The 18,047-nt window shown below is 38.9% G+C and overlaps 1 protein-coding gene across 6 annotated transcripts in view; it reads right to left on the bottom strand.

Annotated features, from left to right (window-relative positions):
- ENOX1 (ecto-NOX disulfide-thiol exchanger 1) overlaps positions 1-18,047 on the bottom strand; it is a 353,080-nt gene that overhangs the window by 266,174 nt on the left and 68,859 nt on the right. For all 6 annotated transcript variants that reach the window (XM_038138455.1, XM_038138516.1, XM_038138544.1 and 3 more), the window contains exon 2: positions 14,588-14,664. The gene's annotated coding sequence lies outside the window, so the exon portion shown is untranslated. The remainder of the gene's footprint in view (positions 1-14,587; positions 14,665-18,047) is intronic.

The following is an 18,047-nucleotide window of genomic DNA, read 5'->3' as shown; positions in this document are numbered from 1 at the left end:
TTTGCAAAACAAGAATGTTTCTAGGAGCATGAAGCTTTGCCTAGAGTGTTAGAGGCTCACCGTTTCTCAATCCTTGTTGAGATCTGCCACAATGCAAGATGTCATTCCTTTTCAGCACTTCAGACTTCAACTGACAGAATACAAGTTTCTCCGAGTTTTACAAAGATTTTAGCATGACTTTTCCATTTATCTTGTTTTTATTCTCCTTATGTACAGTTAAGAAATTGTTTTTTCTTAGGTAGGGTGGGTCTAAGAAAACCTAGAAACCCAGCTCGCTTTCTATAACTGCTCGTAGGCAGCGGGAACGGGTGCCAGTTGCATTTGGAAGTATTGTTGTAGGCAGCAGTAGGTTCAGAGAGAATGTCATCTGCATCCAGTCAAAGCAAAGGACTCTCAGCAGGAAGAATGTTGTTTTTCCATCCTCAGAAAGACTCCAGCTCTCTGGTCTCCTCACTGCGTAATGCTGCTCCTGCCGTTTCCGACAGCTCCACGGTTCCTTTCACACCCCGTCCCACCCTCTTCCTTGAGATGTGGGTTCGGGGTTTAATTTCAATTTACTTGTGCTCTCTTCCTTAAAAGTATCATTAAAGAACCAACGTGGGAGAAGCCCTATTTAAATCCATCTAGGTTCAACAATGGCAATAAAAAATGATTGCATGGTTAAGCACATAGAAAGCCAAGCACAAGACCTGGGCCAGTATTTTTTTAATCAAATAATTGCTGCTCAGGCAAGACTTTCTATGCAACAATTATTTCTTTTTAAAAGCCCCCAAAGTACTTGAATGAACACAAGCACTTGAGTGACTTTATTTAATTCCCATCATAATACTGTATTATAAATACATTGGAATATTTCTTAAGCTTTGTATATATTTTCTTTCCTAATCACACCACTAGAAAAATAATACCACACTCCGGGATAAAAGAAAAAACACTGTTATTGGGAAGAAGCTTCTTCTTTAGCTTGCCAAGCAGCTACCAGCCTTCCAAGCAGCAGAAATGGCATACAGTGGAGCTGCTATACAACACAATCAGTGGGGTTTGCAGAGTTGCTTTGCTGTTTCCAAACCTATAATGACTGTTCTGAAACGACTGGGTTTTGCATGAGGAGGATTTGAAGGGAAGCAGGTGGCCACTAACAACAGTAAACATTGTGCTGCTGTTAGGGATCGGGGTGGAGGAGGGCAAGAGCCTGATGGCAGGATATTTTTTTTTCCCTCTGACTATCTCAAAGAAGCACTTGCTTCACTACTGTGATACATCAGTCCACCAAAACTCTGGTCTCCAAAGGTTAACTTTTTAAATATGGTAATAACAATATGGTAATAAATATGGTAATAACAATATAGCTAAATTGGTTTCTTGCTTTCTCCTGATGATTTCATCATCACGAAACTTTCACATTGAGTAGTGCTATGCATGAAGGGACACCAAAGACTTTTGCATTTTTACAATACAGGCAATACAGAGGAAAGAAAAAGAGAGAGAGGGGAAGAGGAAAAAAATTGAGGCTATTTACTTGTCTTTAACAGGTTTGGATTACTTTCCGAGTATAAAGCAATCTACCATACCATGCACATGCGACGGTGTCTGTGCTTCATCAAATTATTTTTAAACAGCAGCCTCTTTTATCTATAGCATGGATTGAATTCTACTCACCATGCAATAATTTCAGAAAGACTTTCCACAAGAAGGATGATCTCAGACTCCACAAAATACATCTTACCTGCTTGGCTCACATTTCAAATTACCCAGTCTAAATACTACCAACAAAAACAAATACATATATACAAACATGTATATTTCTTTTGGAAAGAAATAATTGCAGCACTCTGGCTCTGTTAACTTAGAGGTTATTCCCTGGCCAAATCCCACTAATTATAACTCCCACCACCAAATTCCTGCCCTCACCAAAGCGAAGGACTGCAGCGCTGGAATATTTTACAAAGTCAACCATGCCATTAGCAGGAGGTGAGCTGCACGCTCTCCCCTTCTACCAAAAAAGCCAGAGTGGGTCTTGTATTTAATTAATCTACATCTGCTGTCACTTTTCTGGGGATTGTGCCCATTTGTGCAGACTACCAAGATTACAGAATAGCACAAATGCATCCAGCAAAGTGCCCTTAACAGGCATTTGCTTGCCAAAAGAGAACTATCTATATTCTCAGTGAGAGTTAGGAGCATTTGTGGTTAAATGGGAAAACATATTAATAGCTTCCCTGTTTCTTCTCCTCTGCAGGCTAATGTACTCCAGAAAACAAATTTTGTTTCAAAAGAGCAGGAATATGTCTGGAAGAGCTCCTCGTTAAACTACTGCCTACATACAGATAATACTATCCTGGGGACAATTTTTTCCAGCTACTTTTAATGTGAAGCAGCATTTTCAAAATATTTTTTTCAGGCAGCACTTCCACATGTGAAGGGCTTGAATTTTGAAGGCCCCAAAGTAACAGTAATATTGCCTTTGCTGTAGAGCCAACTCTGCAAGACACTAAACGTCCTTGACTTTCTTATTTAAAAGTGCACCTTTCCTAGTAGGATTTTATACTAAAAATAATCCTTTTAGAAATGCAGAGGACCCAGCTGGAGTCCAAAAATAATAATAGTAGTGATGTTAATAATAATTCTAATAAGCCTAGCAGAATTTTGCCTTACAAAAGGAGATGTTCTATATCTTGATTACAGTACCAACTTTTCAGTTCAACTTTTGTAGCCTTCCCACCAAACTATTCTATTTTAGTACATGTATCATCAGATAGAAACTGTCACATTGATGTTAAGAGTTTGGTCAGGTGCATGTTTGTTCATCCCAGGGCAAGAAACTCTCTTCCTTAAGCAGTGCGAGAAACTTCACCTCTTTCACAAGCAGATGCCTACGCTCCTTCACAGGGCAAGCAATATGGATCAGCGAAAATGCAGATTAAGATAAACATCTAAAGACTCAGCTAGGACAGACAGCATCTTCTGCTTAAAAGCCAATGTTGGTATTTTGGAAATAACAATTATTCTATCATCTGAGGCATGGTAAAGATTGGCAAACAAGGCAAGAGTTCACAATTACTTTTTCTCACACATTCAGATATGCTAATACAGCTAACTTACGTCATGTTACCTTTTAGCTTCTTGAACTGTTTTGTTACTCTTCTGTTTTTGTATGCTCCACTTGTGCATTGCATAAGTATCACTTATTCAGTGAGGAGAAGGCAGAGGAGAGTGATGAACTTCCATTAAAATGGAAAACACGAGCCCAGAATGTTAAGCATAGAGAGAAATTTGTTTTCTGATGAAAATAAAACAGACCCTTGAACTTAAAAGTCAATGACAGGAAAAAAAATACCATGAAGATATGATTTATAGTAGTAAAAGAAAGTTATTCAGGAGTCAATAATTTTTCAAAAGGATTAACAGAGCATATGCAGCATTATCCATAATGAGATAGGGTAAGTATAGGAAGCTCAATTTGCATGCTATTTGGATTAAATTGATATTTAAACTGTTGATATCTAAAGTGTGTTGCTGTGACAGTAAAGGTAGGGGTCCTGCACAGCCTCTGAAAATTAACATAGTTCAGAGGAAATTGAAAAAATTGCAATCATTTTCATATCTAGTGGGATTTAAACTATACAAGAAGGATGATATTTAGATTACTAAATTTCCTTTTTTTTATCATCAGGGCACAGGGGCTGGCTAAAAAAAAAAGGCATCAAAGTAACTTTTTGAATTCAGATGTATCTGCCTCTGGGATTCAACCAGGAATTTAATGCCAAATGGAAAATAGTAGGTAAGCATGAAAGCTGAAGTAATTTATCACTGCTATCTTTTCAATAGATAAGCATTTCTTTGTTTGAACAAGCACACATTACAGTACATTAAAAGAAAAATGTTTTGGACAGCACAGCTTCCATAGGGCTTCTACATAATGAAATTTCAGAAAACATTCAGTATAAAAGTTTTGGTGTACAAAGAAGATTATTAATTTTCCTTCTGCATGACAAATAGATAAATACCTCTATGCTAAACACAATTTTAAAGCACCATACACTGTTCAGGTTTGTATTTTCAATGCTTCAGAAAGCACTAAGAAAGATACTCAAATTATTAATTTCTTGGCATATAAAGTTTAAAAAGGCCCAAACTATTCAATTGAAAACCACTGTTTTTCTCTAGACTGCCACTTACAAACCCAACATTGAAACACTCTGATTTCTTTCCATCTCATACATCAGTACCAGTCATAATGATTCCACAGACCCTCTTGCTGCACATCACTATCTTGTGTTTGTGCTGTCAGCAGCAGGCGTATCAGCAATCTGTTTCACTTTTGGTCATCTCAGTGACTGATCAATCGGGATTTAGTGAATGGCTCTTTGGATGGTGCATGTCCCATCACAACTACTTCAGCTCAGCAAATTAAAGAAGAGCAAAGAGCTATACAGTCCCTTCTCCTCCCCAAATGCTTATAAGGGAAATATACAATTCCTAATTACATAGAAAATATAGCTACTGTGAATAATAAGAAGTAGAAATAAAGGAGGTTGCATTTGTACCTATCAGGTAAAATGGAGGAGATTCTATTATGTAGTCAGATGTCATTTTTAAGTGATAAAGACAACTGGAATCTGAAAGAATTAATAGTAGAGGAAATTAATTATTATTTTGATTTTCTATTATCTTCTCTTCTATATGATTAATGAAAGGCAGCCAGGTATCTATTGCATTGAGACTCTACTGCCAGATGTGACTGCTGATGCACTGATCATATCAAAATGGAGGGGGAAAAGAAGATTTAAGTAGAATTAGAGTTTATAGCAAACCAAAACCATTGTACCAAACGTTTCCATCACTGTAACCAATCTGCAGAGACAGAAAGTAGGTTGCCTGATCAACCTTTGCCTGTCACAGTTGATGGCTATTGGAAAGAAGAGAAGAATCGAGTTCTCTTAAGAGTGAATGCAAGCACAAAATCAGGAAAAAAGAACTAGAAGACTGTAGACAGTCAAAGAAGAAAAGAAGAAAAGGCAAGGAAGAAAAGTCAACAGAAAGGATCCTAGAGGTTCTTCTCTGTGTCACTGAATCTTTGAGGAAACCAAAGGCTCTACAAAGGAACAAAGAAAATACCTCTTGGAGAAGAAAATACCTTGTTACAATGGGAAGGAAGGAGGGAAAGACTTGAAGCTAAATGTGGAAGCCAGATACAAAGTGAAATCAGTGAGAGGAGAGAGAAGCTGCAGTATTTTGTCCATTTTATTTCCATGTTCTCAAAAGCAATGTCAAAAGCCACAGAGTTTTAAAAAAAGTAAAGGTCTAGTCCAGGCTCGCAGCCCTTGCACATTGCACGTGGTGCTAACTTCCCTTTTGCACTGGGTCTCCAAAAACACTCAGCCCCGGCATTCAAACTTGAGGGTAGAAGCAGATCTCTGAAGAAGGCCATTCCTCTCCTACTTCTTAAAAGACTTCTTAACTAGAGAACATATTTTCTGCACACTTCAAATCTTACAAGGATTCTTATTTAGCTTTTAGCTTATGGCTCCCAGATGAGGCTCAATTCACGAAACTCAACTGATGGGCTTGCAAATTTGTCATATGCTTCTTGAGACAATCACTACTTATAAATATGGTGAAGCTATGTACATTCTTCCATGGATGATAATCCCTTGCTCCCTTGGCCTAGCATGACACAGTTCTGCACACCTGACCTGGCAAAGCCTGGCACAATCCCAAACCAGCCTGCGAAGAGGCCAGAACAGTGCCATAAAGAAGCCTTCACCAAAGATCAATCTAGGAATGACAGGTGTATGTATATATCAATGGATGAATCTATAGCTGGGTCATACCCTCACCAGAAGCAAAAATTTCTCAACAGTTTTTTCCCTTTCAGATTTTCGAAAAGACAATGTGAAAATTCATGTCTACTGAACTGGAGGCAAGGAGAAAAACAAGAAAGATGATAATGTGGCACAATGAGGTGATAAACAAGACAGCAATAAGTCTGCAGTGTAAGAAAGTAATATAACCTTTTCTAAGTTGTCTGGACTTTCTGTATAACTCAGAAAAATACCTATACTCTACCAAGAGAGCATATTGCAGCAAGTCCCCGCACTGATTTAGGATGGTCGCATTTACCTTTCCTTACAAGTCATCAGAGAGACAACTGTACATTGTATAAATACAGTTGGGACACAAATTAATTTCAAACCTATCACATAATCTGATGAGATTTCCCTGGAGATTTCCTAGCACTTTGCAGCACTGTGAGCCATTATTTCCATACTTATTGGAAATAACGTCTGAGCCCATCCAAGGCACAATATTCCCACTGAGACTTGTCATGACAGGAATGGAATTAATTCATATTGTCACTGGTTATATCCAGGGCCTTTTTGGCATTACTACCACGTACCCCAAAATATATTTTAATCCATGACAATACAGTATACCATATAACACATAATGTGGGGTGTCCTAAATTTGGACATGGATTCCCTTTTACATATAGAGACTGCAAGTCACCTTTCCCTGTATTTACAGAAGCCTGATGCAGCTCCATCACTTTCAGTGGTCGAGCTCCTGGCTTACACCCCTGTGGAATCAGAACTGCATCTGTGACATAACAGAAGCATTCAAGAGCCTTTTAAGATGCAATTTATTAGCAAGATAGACCTTAATCACAATGAGCTGTGATGCTGGCTGTCATACTTTAGAGGATGAGCAAGAAGCCATATATTTTTTTTATTGCAGCTAAATTAATTCACACTTCTTATGAAGTTACTTATCTACTTAAAGCATTCTCCATGTGGCTGCTGTCACCAGATGTGGACAGATCCCTTTGTGCTTCACTATAAAACCAGCCATGCTGGAATTTTTGGATGAGCTGAAGACTTACCTATGTTAATATCATTTTTTAATTTCCAAGCCATTCTCCAGAAAACTTTCACCAAATATTTCTGGTTTATTTTTGCAAGCAAATTTTCTCCATTTATAGTTGATCTGTTTTTCTTACCTGATTCATACAAGCATGCTTGTAACACTGCAATTTGTCACCACGGAAACAACTGTTTGGTCACCATAGCTGATGTCACTGAATGAATCAAGTATGAAAATCATGGAAAATATTTTTAAAAACCCCAAAAATATCAAGCAAACAGCTTTTTAAACAAATTCATTAACAATTTGTAATTACCCAGAAAAAATTCAATTAAATATGATGCTTTAGTTTCAGTTTTCAGAAATTTTCAGCGTTTTTTTAACTTTAACTTTTTATGTTTCTCCGTGGTTGGCAGCCACTGAGCAAAATCCTGTAAAATGGGTTCTAGCAGCCCCACCTCACAGCCAGCACCACAACTCACCATGAGATTGCTGCAGCTTCAAACCCATCTCTCCCAAAACTTTCACAGGAGGCTGAGGCACAGCAGTCTTCTCCCCGAGGGTATGCTGAGACCTGACTTGTCCACTTAATTAGCCACTTAACCATTCTAGCAAAAGAGGCTGAACATGCAGCTGTCTGCAAATAGCCTACCATTGCCCAGCAGCTTTAAATATTATATATCTATATCTTTATCTATCTCCATTTTCCTGACAGAAATAACCTCAGGCCAGAAATCTTTTCAGCTGCTGTGCCCTACCCATGTGGATGCTACAGTGATGTCTATTTTATGGATCAATGTTGATTTTCATCCAGGATTCTGTAAAGCTTTGAGGCAAAAACCTTGGAAAGGGAAAGAGAGATACCATTTCATAATGCAGGGCAGCCTTTTGGAGATTTACCCATAACTCAAGTACAAATCCAGAATAACCACATTTTTATTTAAATTGTATATGTCTGTATTTAGTAGGAAAGTTGATAAACTCATGTATTATTTTGGCTAACTTAAAAATTCCTTATAGCTACTGGTAACACAGCTAAAAATGACATTCCAAGGTGATTCTAATTTTAGCAATAACAATAAATCTTATTTACCATATTAGTCTTAAAGATCTATAATTTTGTCACATTTTGTAAGAAAATATAAGCTCAACTTTATTTCTCAAATTGTATCATTGATGCTGCCTCAGAAGCAGCCACTTTCATCACTATCACATGTAAAATCTCTGCGGGATTGAACTTTAGGAAACACTTCCACAAAAAAGAAGTGCCTCTAATTAAATGTAATTAATTTACTAGTGCCCCAGAATTGCAAGTATTTAAAAAATAATATAATCCTCAAGCATTTTTTTTTGCTTTGCATGGGATAAATGCTACAATCACTCTTTTCAGTGAAAATACAGAGGAAATATTAGGTGACAGCAAAGTTCATTGGAGCAGGTCAATTGAGATTGTCAGGATTCATTAGCATGTGTGTGACTGGTAAATAATTGAGTTAATTTTAGGCTGAGTGACATATTTAGAAAACTGTGAATCACCTTATTTTGTGAATTTAATCAACCTTTGCTCTTCCCTAGATAATTCAGTGTACATCTGCAATATTAAGTTGGAACTGACTCTTCAACTCTGTTGCCCTCACAAATGCTAATGGTTTGCAAAATTTCAAAATCATCAACTGTGTTAAATACTGGCCTCCAACAAGGATTTCAACACAAATAAAGCACCATAACTGCAAAGAAAACAGAAGTTGAAAAAACAAACAAGCAAACAAACAACTAAAAAAAAAAAAAACTTTTTAGAAGCTGAAGAAGTAACTTTCTTCAACTGAAGCTTTAGCAAGATTTAGCTGAAATCTCTACTTGCTCTGTCTCTAAGAATAAAAATGCTTAAGTCCACAAGATAGCAAAGCAGAACAATTATTTCTCTGGAAACTTTCCCAAAAAATAGCTTCAGTTTGAAAAATATAGTCAATCCTCAAATGCTTCTTTGTGACACTCCGTTAGCCCAATTATCTCATGTTACAAAACAAAAACATTGCACTGCATATGGATGTTCCAGCTTTGGCTCTGAAAAATGCTACTTTCAACAGCAGGAAATATCTTTCTTCAAAACTTAGCTTCATTTGGAAGTAAGTAACAATTCCTAGCTAAAATAAATTATTCTTTTACTTTTCATTGGATGTCTTCTGATCTGTTAGAGGGTTTCTCTTCATTTCTGGAAGACATTCTATTAGCACTAGATTTGATATTGAACATGACAAAATTTAGGTAACTGTGTAAAATTTGAGCTGTGATATGCACTAGCAAAAAGGGCAATTACTCATCAGTTTTGTAGTTTGAATATGCAAACAAGTTGCTTGTGGATTACTGGCAGCTACAGCTTGGGCTCTGACACTTAACTGCTATTAATATACAAAGCAATTAATGTAATTATAAATATGGGGAAAATATCAACATTATTTACACTAGTTAGTTATTAGGAGGTAAAATACTTTGTCAGCTGTAATACAATACAAATTGCTGCACAGTGTTCAGGGTGATTGTAACACACATATATTCAAAGTACTACAGTTTATATTCTAGGTCTCTCCTCCAGGGATCAATTTATGATACTCTAAGCTGGATATTTGATCTTGACAAAATAAGGATACTTTGTTCATGTGTAGCTGCATTTGGCTACCACACACTCTCTGTGTGGGTAGGATTCCAGATCCAGCCCTTGCACAGTGAATAGGGATACACGTTGGGATGCATGGGAGGCATCATTAGTATCTACACAAAAAGCACCACACGAGTGTGCACCTGCCTCTCCAATTTGGAAATATTTTCCTCAAGCAAAAACAGAACCAACAGCAGCTTGTATCCATTTCCTTCATTGTTGGCATTGGTTACTTGAGTGTTCAAGCTAAAAATCCCACTTGGACATTTACCATCTATGCCCCATGCATGCACAGGATGTAGTGACAGGCAGTGACTCTGCAGGGGTGGTTTGGGAGGTCTACTGAAATGATCCATGCAGGTGACAGACAGCTAGGTGAGCAATGTAACATCGACAAAACACACTCACAAAGAGGACTGTTGCTTTCTTCCATACTCAATCTCATTAATCCATTTAAGCAGAAGAAGTTCCTTCATTTTCCTTCATTTTCTTGCACTTGGAATTAAACTCGTGTTCAGAATTAATGGTGTTACAAACAACAGCCAATTTTAGACAAGACAATTTCAAAGCTCCTTATTAGTGCTTTATTTTCAAGTCTGACAATTGTGTCACCCATTATTGACATCCTCAATTATTAACACCATGTGTTACTGGGTAGCATACAGCATGTTTAGCAGCAGGACTCAGCCACAACCGTTCCAGTGAATTGGGAGAAGTTGCTCCCAGGTACCAAAGTGGTGTCCTTGTAATCACCTATTGTAAACACACATGTTCCTAGCTCTGCCAAAAGAGACAAATAGATGCAACACCATGCCAAGTCACAAAAGCAAAATAACTTTGATTGATAAAAGGAACACAGCAGAGGTGCATATTACTAAAAATACAGCGCACCTAGATGGGGAAGCAAATTAAAAATTAACAGGGAACTGCTAAAAGCTGACACTTTCTCTAACCAAAGCAAATTGCTACTGCCCAGGTCATAACGGCTGATGCACAGTCCTGCTTTATTTCCCAGCTGCTCCATGAGACCAAATCAAGCTCACTGAAAACAGTCCTTTTTGGATGCAGTCTCAAGAAAGAACAAGAAACAAATATCTTAGTCTAATTGATTAAACAGTTCTGCTTAATATCATTATCAATGGTCTGGATAAGGGGATCAAGTGCACCCTCAGTCTGCTTGCAGAGAACACTAAGTTGGGTGGGAATGGTGATCTGCTGGAGGGCAGGAAGGCTCTGCAGAGGGATCAGGACAGGCTGTATTGATGGGCCAAGAACAATTGTATGAGGTTCAATAAGGCCAAGTCCTGGGTCCTGCTCTTGTGTCACAACAGCCCCACGCTACAGGCTTTGGGAAAAATGGTTTGGAAAGCTGCCTGGTGTAAAAGGACCTGGGGGTGCTGGTTGACAGCCAGCTGAACATAAGCCAGCAGTGTGCCCAGAGAAACTTTTCTATCAAATCATTGTCAGATAAGGCAGAAGTACTACTTCACTACTGGTTACAGAATAAAATACCCATGCATTACTTTTTCCTGGTAACACTACTAAGCAAAAAGTCAGTTTGAAAGTGTTTCCAAAGAGGTATAATATTTGTCTTTTTAAGAAAGCTCAGTGCAGAATTCAGACTATTTCCTGACTCTTGGTATCTGAAAGTTCTTTGTTTGATCAGAATGCCTTCTTTTTCTTTAAAGAAAACTAATTTGCTTAGTTGGTATAGAGAATGTATTCAGTATTCCCCTTCCAGGTGTCACATCTCAACATGGTGTTAAAGTGACTCTGCATCTCTGGAGGGGTCTTGTGAGCCATACAGGCCTTCAAGACAACCAGCCACCTCCCTGGCCCCTACAGGAGGGGACAGCCAAAGGACTGCCTCCACAATGAGTGCCTGCTGTCACTTGAAAGCAATGCCCATGCAGCAGTGCTGAGGGGCTCCATGCCCTGTGCCAGGGCTTTGTTCCATGCACACCCCTTCCAGTTGGACTTACCACTTTCTGCCTGCTTGTCACATTTAACATTACTTCCTGTGTTTAATGTTTCAGATTTGTGTGACCTTTATTCTAAAAAAAAAAAAAAAAAAAAAAAAAAAAGAAAAAGAAAAGTTGGAGCGTGCCAGTTATTCCTCTGAGGTTTCAGAACACAAACTTTGCAGTTCTTCTGCTGTTTGGCACAGGCTGCCACAGATGGAAGACAGATATCTGTCCGCCAATGTTTAAAGAGGACCAGATTTTTTTGTTTAAAAATTTTTGCTGTTCAGCACTTACAGCCATAAAATCAGCCAGACCAGCCCTTCCCTCCATAACAAATGCATTCACAAAATGAACAAGAGACACCATTGCCTGCACAGGATTCACACACCCAGAGATGTCTTGGGTGCATTGGGACTGCCTTGATGGATAGTTTTGGAAAGAAAGGGGCCAACTTTTTCTAACCTGGCTTGAAAAGCTCTGAAACTCACATACCCTTCTACCACAAGGGAGCTCCTTTAATGACACAGAAAACAAAGTTGTCCAGTAGCCTTTTCAGCAACATCAGCCAGGAATTTGCTAATTTTGAGTTGCTCCAACCCAAATATCTGAGGGAAGCTGTTGAACTGGTGCATGCTCTTGCTAAATCAGCTGTGTTCCCTTGCCTGCTGATGGCTGCCGACTTAGCGTGACTTCAAATACTCCAGCTTCCTCCCCCCAAGTGTTAGTCGCTCTCTGCTATCACACCTGATCTTTCACAGAAGTTCCTGCACCTTCCAGGCTTGTCACAACAGCCCTTCGAGCATAAGCTGAAGCCAATCCAACACAACAGATTTCCTTTTTCTCTTGGAGACACGCATATGCCACAGAGACTGCAGTTCACCACCTATACACTTCAAGTACTCCTGAGCACACCCAAGTGGGATAGCACTTTTGCAAACTGGGCAGCACTGCTGCTTCCTTTTCTTCTCCCCCCTACTTTGGTTTTTTTTTTTTTTCTTTTAAAGTAAAAAATTGGCTAAAGCGAGTCTGTTTGAAGTTAAGTCCCTAATTTATGCTCAGTGAGCTGTCTTGTGCTATGTCCAAAACTGGCACAGAAACATTGTTGACTTTTCCTGGAACCCCTATACACAGCCTAGCAAATGAAGCTTTCTCTTCTGCTCCAGCATCCCTGGAGCCTGAATAGTTCAAGGATTAAGGATTTCTTGCTTATGCAGAAGGGTGGTGCCTGCATGACTGTGTGCATGCAGGGAGAAGTTTTCAGGAGCAGCAGAAAGGAAGCTATGTCACAAAGTCCTGCAGTGCTCACTCCTTTCTTCCTTCCTGCATGACACCTTGGGGAAAATTAGGGGAAAAAACGAATGCTGCAAAACGACAGGCACTGGACAGTGTCTGGAGGAAAGCAGGTAAACTTGCTACCCCAGGGACAAGGGCATGGCTGGCAGGAGGGGAGAATCCAGACTGCTGGTTCACTCCCAGCTGGGGATTAAGAAGTCACAGGTGAAGCAGGGCCACGTGCCTTACTAATAGCAGCAGCTTCCTGCTCAAAATAAGAAGCAGGTTCACACATTTGTTCTCCAGTTGGGTTCAGACGTAAGCTGCAACACAGATGTTCACAGGGCACAAAGGGGACACCCAGCAGAGCTGGCTGCAAAAGAAAATTTACAGGAATGACAGCAAGTTGCCTTTTACAGTAGGCTCTCTAGAGAAGCAGTAAAAGGGAAGCTGATTCCGCTATGATTTTTTTCCCTGAAACTCCTCCTTCTGTAAGGTCTCACTACAGCTAATCTCCAGAGACTGCAAATGAATTAAGAAGAGGAGAAAACACAGGAAATCAAAATAAGAAAACAAAGTAGAAAACAAAGCAGAAAAGATGAGAGTCAAGAAATGTATCACAAAAGGGAGCAGTAAGGGCACGCCAATAGATATGAGAAATATTAGGAAAACATAAACATCAGAAACACTGATCTTTTGCACACCCTCTGAAAGGATGATTAGACATCCCATGGGATCCTCTGACAGGCCTGGACACAGGTCTGAACATCCAAGAGCTCTAGCAGTAGGACATTAGGTGATCCAGGCATGTACCTGACCCCATGCATAAATTGGAGACGAGTTCTTCTGCAGCTTTTGCTAAATATCTTGGGACCTACAGGTGAAGCACACTATGAAGACATGCTGCATTCAAATTCTTACAGAATAAGCAACTTAGTGCAAAAATCCATTTTTGTGAATTTCATGCATAAGCATTTAACCTCTCCCCATTTTTAAATCTCTTCAAAGTTTCTCACACAGATCAAGGTAAGTCCAGTTGTTACATCCAGTATTCAAGAAACCTTCCACTCCTTCAAACTGAACTGAATCTCAAAAAAATTGCCTAGGTCTATGAACTCTTTCAAAAGAATAAGAACTTCTAAATATTCTCTCATTTAACTTTCTCCATTGCTAGGAGTTCAGCAGAGCTTCAAGAACCATAAAATGTGACCTGACTTTTAAAAAAGAAATCACCTGAAAATTGCTTTGTTATATGCAAGAATGTATTTTTGAAATTGCCTGAATATTTTCTGTAAATGATTGAAGTAAGATGTGAGCATCACTGAAACACCTAAGAAGAAAATTTCCAGGAACTTCAATGTATCCAAATTTTCAACCTTTATGGTCATTTCCTTCCCATATTTAGTTATATTCATACCTTTACTACCTTCAACAGTTGCAAAAAAGCCCCAAAGGAAACACAGATGTAAAGCCAGATGAAGCACAGCCTCAAGCAGGGAGGGATCAAGAGAAGAGCAACTTCCTTTCACTGATTTTACCTTCAAAACTTCTTGCTTGCTTGTTGAGACTCACCTTTTTGTTCACTCTGAAGTTTGTGGGTTTGGCTAAACATTAATCTCTGAGCAACTGTGAATGTCATACCCTTCCAAATTTCTGTCCTACAATAACCATGTGTTATTGAAAATTCAGCCTGCAAAGATCCATCACACTGTCCCGTTCACAGCAACTGAGATTTATCAAGAGCTGTAAGAAGCTCAGCATTAAACTGTCAACAAAACTCACATTGTCCAAACCATCCAGCACAAAGCATGAATGTATCCATTACACGTACCTATTTACTGCAGATACTTTCTGAGTTTCCAGAAGCATATAATCTTGAAGAACTGCTTCAAGTTCAGAATCCAAGATCTGATAAAAAAAGATTATATATTTTTCAAGTCATTAAAAGTATATGGCTTAAGCATATAAAATGAAAAAAAAAAAATATATATATATATATATATATTGCAAAATTATTACTTTAGAAATGAGCCCATGAGCCAGTCCTTCTGAAGCTGTGCATGACCTGAGACACGTTGTGGGTGATAACAATGATGTTATGGTACTTTATAGCACATTACATTTAATATATTATTGTATAGATTCTTAAGCAACTTCTACATGTGAGTTCAAAGTTAGTAGAAAACTCAAAAAAAATCCCAAAATTTTCAAATAGGAATTTTGCTACAATCATTTGCAATGAAAAAACAAACACAACATACTTGGTATGAAAAACTGCCAGTGGCATATCAGAAAATATAAATTATTTAGGAAACCACAAGCATCCTTATGTACATTTAAGGAGTATTCTGCCTTTAGCTGTGCAGTAGAACAGCGCAGCAGCAGAACAGCAGAACAGTGACATGAATAGGGAAACTACATGAAAAATCAAGGGTATCCTTAAGTGCATTATTTCTTTAATGTCCAAAAATGCTGAACATGGCAGTTCTGCTACAGGTGTGAAATTCTGGATGTACATCCTTGTAAGGATACATATAACACCTAATCACAATTAGTCCCAGAGTCTCTGTAAATTTTCCTGGTGATTCTCACACAGTGACCCTGAGCATAATGCATTTATTAAACCTGATGTGCTTAACAAAGCAAAAAGGAAGAAGATACAGCAGTGGAAAGAAACAGGCTCAGTAGACTAAGGAAAGACACAAAGGAGAAAAGAAAAAAGAAAAGAAAAATGGGAAGAAAGTTCATGTGTCCAAATACACTTGGTCTGATCTCTGTTCTGCATAACCACCATCATTAGTACAGGCTCTATTGAGTATTTTGGTGGCACTACTGGCAACTTGGCATTCTGCAACAAGAAACACCATTTCACACAGGACTGCCACACAGGCATAGCTCTTAAAGATATTTAAGAGGCTATATTAAAAAAAGCTCTTTTCTCTTTTCTTTCCACAGAGTTTTTCCTGAGCTTTCCACAGCAGCTGTGCTACTGGTACCTACCACATGATTCCCAGTGAAGGCAAAGAGAATCAGCTATAGAATTATCTACACCCACTATGCATCAATGGTCACCTGGCTGGGAGCACCTATGTGTCCCAGCTGAAGAACAGACACTTGCTTCTCCAAAGGATCAGCCCACCCAAGGAGTCCTGGACTCCCTTTGTTCCCTTCTGTGAGCTGGTAATTTTCAAGCAGAGAGATGAAATGTAAATATCAGCATGGATAATTATTTCACTGCTCATTTTTTGCAAGATAATCAGACAGAAAGATAAGACTCACTCTGAGGAGCAGAAGCAGTAGAATTTTTTTATCCAGCAACAGCATGAAAGATTCTGCCAATTATTCTTACAAAAGCAACAGTTCATTGATTTGTAGCTGCTGCCTACTTTCATGTGCAAGAACAACAGAAATCCCTCACCGGTCTTCTCTACATATTTTCAGGCAATCACTGCAAACATGACAACTTCTAGGATTATTTATTCTAGGCACTGTGTAGCCATTTCTGCTGTTGATGTCAGCTGCAGACAAGCCAGGCTCAGAAGCTCAGATTCAATCACATAGGCATGAGTAACATCACTACATCTCCACCCTCTGCACCTCCTACTCAATTCCCCGAAAGAGATTTCCACAATAATGCATAATCACAAAGAGAATGTCATTAAGTGAATCTCGGCAAAATACCACCTCTAAAATGAGTGGGAGCTACTTATTAGATAATACCAATAAAAATCTGCAAGACCAGAAGGTGGTGAAAGTTTACCCTTTATTTTCTACAGTAATGTCCTTCCTTTTTTCTACTTCTTCATCAGTTAGCCTTGTAACAACTTTTTCCACATAGAATCACAGAAAATCTCCTTCCCATAGAAGTCACCCAAGAATCACTGAGTCCAGCTCTCTGTTCCTTGCAGGGCTAACTAAAACTAGGCCAAATGACTGTGATGATTGTCTGGACACTCTGGATTCTGACAAGCTTAGTGTCGTGACTATTTCCTTGGGGAGCCTGCTCCAGTGACTGACCACCCACGCAGTGAAGCACCTTTTCATAATGCCCAATCTCAACTTCCCTGTAACTTCATTCCACGTCCTTGAGTCCTGTCAATGGTCCCCAGGGATAGGAGATCAGCACATCCATCTCTGCTGGCCTCTCCTGAGGCACCCCCTAAGCTATATTTTCCCTCTTATTTATCCCTTTCATTTCTTACCCAGTTTATGACTGCCCATTTTACCTTCACTTGCAAGACCTCTGCAATTGACAATAAGCACTCATCTTATCACACCTTGACAGGAATTACCACCCATCAGATGTAGCACGTTAACCACCTAAATATAGGCTGTTCCCTGGCTGCAACATCTTCAGCCAAGTGACCTTGACATTAGGTAGAGATTCCAGGGACTGAACTGTCAGGTCCTGCAAAACTTGTGTCATAAAGGTAACCTTCAAACTGATCAGGTGTAAAACCCTGCTAATTCGATAATACATGAAATTATATTTTTCACAGACGCATTTCAGGGTATTGTTGACCTGAGACTTTCTTATGACATATTTACAGAGAAATGTTATGAATTATTGCATGGCTGAGACAGCTCTGCGACAGAATGTTTGCAACCAAAGACAAGAACAATTGTGTGTTAAGTACAAGCACACAATTTGCTGTGCATAATATTAGCAGGGTTTATTTCAGAATTGACCACCCACCTGACTGTTCCAAAAAACCTCCTGGAGTTGCTACAAGATGCCAGAGAAAGTTTTCACTTGCAGCAGACTTTCTGCCTTTAATAACACCAGCTGTCGCTTTTACAAACACATTATGCCCTTCACATATTATCCCATATTCTGCAAACACCAAAAACCCCCAAACTCTCCCACAGTTATTAACATCTGCTTCACTTACTGATTCTGACAATCTGAAGGACAAAGGCATGATTTAACAGATTGCTCCGCATAAAGCAGCTATGCAGTCCACAGAAGGATTCATCAAATGCCCCTGTCAGAGTGCTTTACAAAGCACAGCTTAATGAACGTATGCAAATTGCTATGATATATAAAATGCCTGATACCACTTCAACAAGTAACATGCCTATGAAATCTATGGAGAATGGTAAGATAGATCAATCTAATTTGTCTTTGAAATAAAGTGATTCGGTTTCCTCCAGATAATTTCAGTCTTTTTTTTTTTTTCTTGAATGCCCTGAAGCACACATTACATACAAAGAACTACTGCTTTAGGCACTGGAAGATGTGATTATTCAATAGAAAAAACATGCAGCAAGAGACAAACTGGAAGCACACT

The sequence above is a fragment of the Motacilla alba genome, chromosome 1 (genome assembly GCF_015832195.1).
Source record: "Motacilla alba alba isolate MOTALB_02 chromosome 1, Motacilla_alba_V1.0_pri, whole genome shotgun sequence".
In the NCBI taxonomy this organism is placed as follows: Eukaryota; Metazoa; Chordata; class Aves; order Passeriformes; family Motacillidae; genus Motacilla; species Motacilla alba.
This window is presented reverse-complemented; position numbering and strand designations above follow the sequence as displayed.